The sequence below is a fragment of the Labeo rohita genome, chromosome 17 (genome assembly GCF_022985175.1).
Source record: "Labeo rohita strain BAU-BD-2019 chromosome 17, IGBB_LRoh.1.0, whole genome shotgun sequence".
NCBI lineage: Eukaryota > Metazoa > Chordata > Actinopteri > Cypriniformes > Cyprinidae > Labeo > Labeo rohita.
This window is the reverse complement of record NC_066885.1, coordinates 431,687-441,968: the sequence shown is the minus strand read 5'-3', so window position 1 is coordinate 441,968 and position 10,282 is coordinate 431,687. Positions and strand designations below refer to the sequence as shown.

General features: G+C 34.7%; 1 long non-coding RNA gene across 1 annotated transcript; it reads left to right on the top strand.

The window, feature by feature from the left end:
* The first annotated feature begins 2,111 nt into the window (after positions 1-2,111).
* On the top strand, positions 2,112-8,963 carry LOC127180115 (uncharacterized). The gene is made up of 3 exons (XR_007829585.1): positions 2,112-2,177; positions 2,513-2,549; positions 7,600-8,963. It is a non-coding gene; the product is annotated as an uncharacterized LOC127180115 (long non-coding RNA).
* The last annotated feature ends 1,319 nt before the right edge of the window (positions 8,964-10,282 follow it).

The window sequence follows — 10,282 nt, the reverse complement described above, 5'->3', positions numbered from 1 at the left end:
GATAAGTGCAGTGATGTAAGCTATTCTGAAACATCATGACACTTAAACAAACACTTTCTGAGATGAGAAGTCTAGAAGTTCAGGACCTGCAGTCTAATCCTGATTCCTCAGAGAAACGCTGCCAGTCTCTTAATCTGGGAAAGTGTTTGGAAAATCGCAAAGTGTGATTGTGAGCGCCACACGAATCTGTTTATATTTAATCAACGAATGCGAGAGAGAGCCGATTTCCACATCCCACATTCTCCTCTTGTCATAACGGAGCGCTTCTGACGATTTTTCCGAAAGAACGAGCTAAAAACAAGTGAGCAGAAAACATCTGTTTTCCATCAGGTCCTCCTGACATGATCCTTCCACTGGCTTCGGTTCACCTTCGCTCTTACGATAAAACCGGCCGTATCAGTTGATCGTTCGCCAGAGTTTGCCGAGGCCGAACGTAAAATATTCCTGCCCGTAATCAGAGCGTCGCTCGTTAACATTAAATCACGGAGCTGGTCGTAATCAGAGCGCTGGAACCCGTGACTGGATTTACTCTGGTAAACATTGCTCAACAAACAGACGCTCTGTAATCTGTACAGATCACACATACTGACCACTGCATGACCAGAACAATAAAACCTCTGCATTCACTCAGCAGACCGTAACTCTGAATTATTGTGCAAATTAGTTGAGCTCAGGATATCATAAATGCCTCATCTGGAAGTGGTTCATGTCGTAACAGAATGGGCAAAATGCATATATTTTTAGATTCATGTGTGTGTGTAAACTCAAGTTTTAAAGATTCAATTATATTAGTTTCTTTTATCACAATATTTATTTAAAGCGTCATATTTTTAAATTCATACTGGGTTCTATTTAACTCTATAATGTAATGTTTTTTCATGTTGTTTATTAAGTTTTAGGTGTAGTCTTTACAGTGCTTCAACATGAAATTATATTATACTATTATTATTATTATTATATTATATTACTATATTATTATTACAGTTAGTTGCCCAGGCAACATTTTTAATTTTAGTTTAAGTTTAGCATTTTTTTTTTTAATATATATATTTATATTTTGTTATATATACATATGGGTCAAAGACCTTAAGATGTCCACATCAAAAGAAATTTACAAAAGTGATTTTATGTTCATAGAAAGCACATTAAATGTAAGTAAAGTGTCTACTTTTAAGGTTTCAAATAGGTTTGGAGAATAAAATGTCAAAATTTGAAAGTCGAAATAATGTTATATTGTCATTAAAACAACATGCTTATTCTGACTTGTACATATTAAAAAGAATAAGGAAGCATAGTCAATTTTATTGTATTTTAAATGAGTAAAAAATACTTATTGACATATGCCTGACAAGATTGATACACTGAATGACATTTTAGTAAATTAAGGGAAACTGTAGGATATCTATTTTTTGCTCAGAAAAACAAAAACAAAAATGCAATTAAATTAAACAGAAAACTTTTGATTTATTTTTTACATTTTATTTATTTATTTAATAACATTTTGGGGAAAACAACAACAATTTAAAGCAGTATTTAAGCGGGTACTTATTGTTTTTATGCTTTGGCTCATATATATGCATATTATATATGTGACCCTGGACCACAAAAAAATAGTCATAAGGGTCAATTTTTTTTTAAAGTGAGATTTATACATGGTATAGGATATTGTTAGGATAGGACAATATTTGGCCGAGATACAACTATTTTAAAATCTGTAATCTGAGGGTGCAAACAAATCAAAATACTGAGAAAATCACCTTTAAAGTTGTCCAAATGAAGTTCTTAGCAAAGCATTTTACTAATCAAAAATTAAGTTTTGATATATTTCCAGTAGGAAATTTACAAAATATCTTCATGGAACATGATCTTTACTTAATATCCTAAAAATGTATAATTTTGACCCATATAACGTATTATTGGCTATTGCTACAAATACACCTGTGCTACTTAAGACTGGTTTTGTGCTCCAGGGTCACATATAATATTTTATTTCCATCCCTGTTAAATGAATGAGGTTTAAATTGGAGGTTTTAAAATTAAAAGTGAAGTTAAAATCATATTATTGCTTCCAGATGTTTTAGAGATGATGTTTTGTTCTTTAATCAAAATAGGTCATCCAATGACATCATCCATCATCCTGCAGGAAGTGAAATCATTCTGGAGGGGAATCGACATCGGTAAGTGTTATCCATGGATCTGATGAATTCTGGGCTGTTTTGTGGTGTTGTGTGTCTTTAAATGTTCATCCAGTTTGATGTAGTTGTTTAATTCCATTCAGTACATTTCTTATTTATTCCGTAAACATTTTTGTGAAGGACCTGAGCAGAGCAGATTTCAGAAATCTTTTCTAGAAATAAGGATTTACCTCCGTTAACCTCGTTCGCCTGACAGGCGCTTTATTTCAGTCCGGTTACAGTGAAATATCATGTTTAGAGTTCATGTTTGTCCTTCGAACTCATATCCTGCACTGATTTATACTTCTGCTGTTGCTGGATCTCATTTGTCTCTGGAGATCATCGATCGATCAGCTGGAGATCAGGATCCAGAAGGTCAGTCTGGTTCATCTCTGCTCAAACCCTCACTTCACCTTACACGTCTCACATGTGAAATATTGTTTTAACTCTCAGGGTTTCCATTAAAGCATCTGAGTGTCAGATGAACTGTGCAGCAAACAAACCCAAATGCCATTTCCCTTTATTCCTGATGAAGTTCGGATGGAAAGTGTGAGGCGAGAGCCAAAACTGAGACAAAACCAGCCGTAAAATAATGAAACGACCGTCCAAACGTGACGTGGACGAGCGGCACTGCAAAAAATCAGTCTTCTATTAGTGTTTCTGTCAATTCCAAACACAAACATAAAGCAGAATCAACACAAGATGTAAGCAAAATGATAAATGATATTAAGTCTCGTTTTCTGGATAATGCAGCATTGCATTGCATTGCATATATAGGGAAATTCTAAAATGCTTAAAGTGGCTAAATGCATTTAAAGTGTTAAATAAAAACAAACAGATAAGTCCAGAATGAAAACACAATGCATTTAATTATGCGTTAAGCATTTTCCTCCCACAAGGGTTAGGTGTTTTTACTCAATAAATATTGTTAATAAATCATACTATGTACAGACAAGCATTACACATTAAAGGAGAAGTTCACTTCCAGAACTCACCCCTTGTCATCCAAGATGTTCATGTCTTTCTTTCTTCAGTCATAAAGAAATTATGGTTTTTGAGGAAAACATTTCAGCATTTTTCTCCATATAATGGACTGATATGGTGCCCCGAGTTTTCCAAACTTCCAAAATGCAGTTTAAATGCAGCTTCAAACGATCACAAATGCGGTTGTAAATGATCCCAGCCGAGGAAGAAGGGTCTTATCTAGCGAAACCATCGGTTATTTTCATAAAAATAATACAATTTATATACTTTTTAATCTCAAACACTCGTCTTGTCTTTCTCTCCCTGAACTCTGTGTGTTCTGGCTCAAGACAGTTAGTGTATGTGGAAAAACTCCAATCGTATTTTCTCCCTCAACTTCAAAAATCATTTCAAAATCATCCTACATCACTGCAGAAGAACAGACACAGTGTTTGCAAAGTGAACATGCAAAGAAGATCAAACACCCTTAACAAAAAAGATAAAACAGCGATACAGGACGATTTTGAAGTTGAGGGAGAACATGAGATGGGAGTTTTTCCACATACATTAACTGACATGAACCGCAACAAAAACAGTCCAGACAGAGTAAGACAAGACGAGCGTTTGACATTAACAAGTATATAAATTGTATGATTTTTATGAAAATAACAGATGGTTTCGCTAGATAAGACCCTTCTTCCTCGGCTGGGATCATTTACAACCGCATTTGTGATCGTGTGAAGCTGCATTTAAACTGACTTTTGGAAGTTCAAACTCGGGGCACCATATCAGTCCATTATATGGAGAAAAATCCTGAAATGTTTTGCTCAAAAAACAATTTCTTTACGACTGAAGACAAAAAGACATGAACATCTTGGATGACAAGGGGGTGAGTATATATATATATATATATGTGAATCTGGAGTGGACTTCTCCTACTTCTATTATAAGGAAAACACTTAACATGACTTAATGCATTAAAACAGTGTTTGTAAAAGACCAAACTCAAGTTTGTCTGTACATCGTATGATTTATTAATAATGTTTTTGTTTTTTTGAATGCTGTTTTAATGCATTAAGCCACCTTAAGCGTTTTTTGTGTTAAGCATTTTAGAGTGTCCCCATATACGTGACCCTGGTGCACAAAACCATTCTTAAGTATCAAGGGTATATCTGTAGCAATAACCAACAATACATTGTATGGGTCAAAATTATTAATTTTTCTTTTATGCCAAAAATCATTCGGATATTAAGTAAAGATCATGTTCCATGAAGATATTTTGTACATTTTTCCTTTAATTATTATTGTTTTATTATTATTATTATTTAGGATATTGTTAGGATAGGACAATATTTGGTTGAGATACAACTATTTGAAAATCTGGAATCTGAGAAAATATTGAGAAAATCACCTTTATAGTTGTCCTAATGAAGTTCTTAGCAGTGCATATTACTAATCAAAACTTAAGTTTTAATATATTTACGGTAGGAAATTGACAAAATATCTTCATGAAACATGATCTTAATATCCCAATGATTTTTGGCATAAAAGAAAAGTTGATCATTTTGACCCATACAGTGTATTTTTGGATATTGCTGCAGATATACCTGTGATACTTAAGGTTTTGTGCTCCAGAGTCACATGCAATGTTTTATTTTGTAATATGCATTGCTAAGAACCGCATGTAGACAACTTAAAAGGCTATTTTCTCAATATTTTTCTTTCTTTCTTTTTTTTTTTTGCACCCTCAGATTCATGTTTTTCAAATAGTTGTATCTCGGGCAAATATTGTTCTATCCTAACAAACCAATCAATGGAAAGATTATTTATCAGCTTTCAGATAATGTGTACATCTTAATTTTTTAGGTTTTTAATTTATTAGGTTTATGTAAGTTTCAGAAAATGGGGTCAGAAAAATCAACGTAATTCAAAGGAAAAACAAGTGTATTTTTCTGACCTAATTGGCAGATGCTTTTTCTCGTTTTAATCATTTAAGCAGAAACATTTCGATCAATGTCTCTTCTTATCTTCTGTCATCTGCAGTAAATGTTAGAAAGATTAAATACCTGTAATGGAAACAAAAATGCTGAGGAAAAACATCAGGTTTTTTGCTGTGAACAACTTCCAAACCTGCTGGAATCATGCTTGTAGTTTCCTACCAAATTAATTACTCAACGTACAAATGAACAAAAGCTGTTTACAGATGCATTTTATACATATGTCAAATATCTTTTCGGTATTAATCAGCTTTAACTATCTACTGGAACCGGAACATTTTCCCCAGATGCACGATATCACTCAGCTCCGTTCAGATGTAAACACATGAGAGCAGTTTGAGATTGGCTCTGATTTTCATATTGCTCAAACACTGGCTGCGTCTGACAGATTCCCACTTCAAACACACCGTGACACTGATCCCAGAGCAGTCGGGAGTGATTGATGCGACCGAGTTGATTCAAACTCAAAAGACGTGTTTGATTGCGATGCAGCGAGCGGCTCTCGGATCCGTCCGAACGCACGATCAGTAAGCGATCGAGCAGACGGAAGCTGCATAATCGCCCGGCTCTGAGGAATGAACACATGCAGGAGTGATTATACAACGCAGGGGGCCAAACACACACACACACACACACACACACACATGCAGTGGAGCGTGTCTAGAAATGCCACTGGAATCCTCTCGCCTATATACCGGAGGCCTGCGGTCAAACATACAGGCTTGAGCTGATGTGAAAAGCGTATGTAACGCGTGCTGATGACAGATGAAATATGGAGGAGCTCAGCGCCTGGTAAACGCATCGCTGCCGCAGTCTCTGCAGAACAGCAAAACATGAATCCAGATAGCAGGGAACATTATGAACAAGCTATATGAACAAACACTCTTCCAGTCTGCAAAAACTGCTCAAATCTCAACATTCTTAAATCAAGAAACGTTTAGTGGAGATGCAAAATCATTTAAGATGTTAAGTCTTGTTTCATGAAAAGAAAAACCAAATCATATTTTTTTTCTTAAAACAAGAAAAAATAGCCAAAAATACACTGTGTGGGTCAAAATGATCGATTTTTCTTTTATGCCTTGAAGATATTTAATAAATTTCCCACTGTAAATATATCAAAACATAATTTTTGATGAGTAATATGCATTGCTAACAACTTCATTTGGACAACTTTAAAGGAGATTTTCTCAATATTTAGATTTTTTTGCACCCTCAGATTCCAGATTTTCCAAACAGTTTGTATCTCAGCCAACTATTGTCCTATCCTAACAAACCATACAGCAATGGAAAGCTTATTTATGACTGGTTTTGTGGTCCAGGGTCACACATATCAGTCAGTGTGGTCAGAAAAATAATTCTTTTTGAATTCCAATGACTGATATTTGTTCTTTTAAAAGCAGAAACTGACTTAACTTTGATCACTTTTTCCTAAGACAAGACTTAATATGTTAAATCATTTTGCTTCTAAAGTAAATGTGCCTTGAATGTTTAGACATTTGTACTGAAAATCAAGACAGACATTTTTTGCAGTGAATGTTCATCCAAAGTTGTGTGGTCTTCAATAAAGTGTTCTTTTTAAATTTTTAAGTTGGATGTTCATCTAATGTTTTTTAAAAGTTGCTACTTGTTTCAGAACATTCAGAGAACATTTAAAAGTAACATTCCACTAATGATTGCAAAATGATACAATGTAACATTTGCATAACTTCCGTTCCGCTCCTTGATTCTGATTGGTTGAGCCACATTTGAAGCTGTTGTTTATTATTCTACAAACATACCCCTTTGTTTACATTTGTGTGTTGCTCGGCAACCACTTTGTTGCAAACACAACTGATTCCGAGGAGCTGCATTGTTGGGCGGGAGAATAACGTTTTTATTAATATTGTTGCACTTTATTTGTTCTGTTTTTTGTTTTTTTTTGTAAAAAAGCGTATATGGAAAAGACATTTTATAAAAGTAATAAGCCCAGTGAAGCTGTGGTTTACAGTGAATTTATAAGCTATGACAACGCCCCTTAGCTGTTATAAATTCACCGTAAACCACGGCTTCACGGGGCTTGTTTCTTTATTTTAAAACCTTTTTTTTATAAATGGACTGTATGGTGAACATTCAGAAGTAACGTTTTTATGATGTAACGTTACCAAGACCTTCTGAAGGTCACGTTCGTTCTCCGGCATCTCCACGTGTCCGAGCGCTGATCATCTTTATCATATCTGTCATCATTTCAGATTATTGTTGTGCACTAAATGACTGAAGTCACTGCCTGTTTTCTGTTGGCTGGAACCTCCGGTTACTGACGGTGTCTGTTAAACGTCCGCCGGACCGATTGAACTCTGTTTCAGAAAGTGGCTGTTCAGATCAAAGCAGAAGTCGGGGGCTGTGCTTTACTGTTTAATTTAACCTCTTCATTATGAGAAGTTCTTCTAGGTGAAGTTCTGTTATCTTTGTTGTTCTGGATTCTACAGGACGTGGAGATCTGCGGCGCACGGAGCAGGTATTCGGCCCTCGGCGCGCCAGTGGAAAAACTGAGCTGTTGGATGTGAATCTCAGAGATAGTGGCTGCAGTCAGACGACAGTGAGGTAATGACAGAGAGCAGAAAAACATCTGTCCGCAGAGAGCTGTGGAGAATACCTGATTCTAAATTGGTCGAGCGTGACAATCGGTCGTTCTGAATAACGTCACCGGATAACCAATTGCTTCACCTGATAGATGATTAAAAACAACCCTAGGTTAGGTGTAGAAACTATAAAAATAGAAACTATTTTCACTCAGAAATGACCAGTAATTGGAGCAATTCATTTAAAAATAACACATAATGCAGACTAAACTTAAATGTAGAATTATTATTATTTATTTCCTCCATCTTGCAAATGCTGATACGCCCTTTGAAAAATGCAGATCTAGTTTCCATAACTACAGTCTGTACACTGTAAAAACATTCTGTAACATTTACAGTAAAAAACTGGCAGCTGTGGTTGCCAGAATTTTACCATGAAAAATATGTTGGCAGTATATTAGGTTTTTTCGATTTAACTTAAATTACATTTAAATACCGTAATTTCATTAACAGATATAATATACAGTTCCAATCTATGGAAATACTGAAATCTGTTTTATATCCTTTTAATACACTGATAACCACATAAAGCAGATGGTGATGAGAAAGTCACATGATCATCACAAGCAGCTTTTACATACTAACATAATGCATATGGAACGTGCACAGTGTCATTCACACAAACACTAAAACCATCATGGTAACACACATGAAATTAAAATAATGCAATAAACATTATTTAACAAGATTAGATGTAACATACAACCCTAATATATACAACTGATACGACAAAACTAAGAAGAAACAGTTATTTCAACTCAAAAAAACATGAAATGTAACACAGAGAATTCTGAATAAGTTTTAAATTATATGTGACCCTGGAGCGCAAAACCAGTGTTAAGTATCACTGGTATATTTGTAGAAATAGTCAACAATACATTGTATGAGTCAAAATTATTGATTTTTTTTTATGCCAAAAATCATTGGGATATTAAGTAAAGATCATGTTCCATAAAGATGTTTTGTAAAATTCCTACTGTAAATATATCAAAACTTAATTTTTTATTAGTAATATGCATTGTTAAAAATGCACCCTCAGATTCCATATATTGAAATAGTTGTATCTCGACCAAATATTGTCCTATCATAACAAACCACACATCAATGAAAAGCTTATTTATTCAGCTTTTAGATGATGTGTAAATGTCTATTTTGAAAAATGGACCCTTATGACTGGTTTTGTGGTCCATGGTCACATATGTTCTTTTTCACTTGGTATACTAATGTAAATTTACTTGTAATGTCAAGTACAGTTTTTCAATGTATTGTTTTTTTACTGTAGCATTTTTACAGTTTTCTACCTGTAGTTTTTTATGGTTCATGATATTTTAACTGTGTTTTTCAATTTCGAAGTAAATGTTATGGCAAAACTATGGTATACTTTGGTAAACTTTGGTATATGTTCTCATAATGTTAAGAGAACATTTTTAGATCAGCATTCTCAGAATGTCCTTTATGATGTTATTTGTACTTGACAAATATTTTTGCAACATTTATGACCCTGGTGCACAAAACCAGTCTTAAGTATCACGGGTATATTTGTAGCAATAGTAAACTATACACTGTAGGGGTCAAAATGATCAACTTTTCTTTTATGCCAAAAATCACTGGGATATAAAGATCATGTTCCATGAAGATATTTTGTACATTTCCTACCATAAATGTATCAAAATTTAATTTTTGATTAGTAAGAACTTCATTTGAACAACTTTAAAGGTGATTTTCTCAATATTTTGATTTTTCTGCATCCTCAGATTCCAGATTTTCAAATAGTTGTATCTCAGACAAATACTGTCCTATCCTAAGAATATCCTATACAATGTATAAATCTTAATTTCAAAGAATTATCCCTTATGACTGGTTTTGTGGTCGAGGGTCACATTTAAATAACATTCTAATCGCTGGACATTTTAACGTTCTTAGAATATTAAAAATAGTAAACGTTCAAATAATGTAACATTTTGAACATTCAAAACGCAACGTCAACATTTTTGAAACATTAAAACAGTGTTCCCACAACGCTGTTAATTTGTTTCCTGGGCAGTTGAATAAACACTGAACTGAACTGCTCTGAAAAACAACTGGTTTTCTGTAGAGCTGCTTTACAGCTGAAATTGAGTTTGTCTCATATTTGATGGATTTTTCAGCATTAACACTGTTCTTTTCCTGTTTATCTCTGCGAGGCTGCTGTGAATCAGACTGTATTGCATAAAGCGCTGCAAAAATAAATGTGACTTGATACAAGTATGAATTCTGTGACACAAACTCCAAACCGCCGTCAGCGCTCCAGGATCAGTGATGGAGGTTCTAATTGTTTGTCTCGAACGAGTCCAGGTTTCCATGTTGAGGGAAACGTGAGGAACATCTGCTTTGAGGATCTGAGCTTCCCTTGTGTTTTTCCACATGTGGCTCTCGCTCAGACGGTAAATACAAGCGCGAGCACGCGTCGGGTCGGGTCGTCTTCCTTCAGCGACACCTCAGCAGGTTTGCAGACGCCGAATCCATCACATCGGTGTTTGATCGTTCGTTT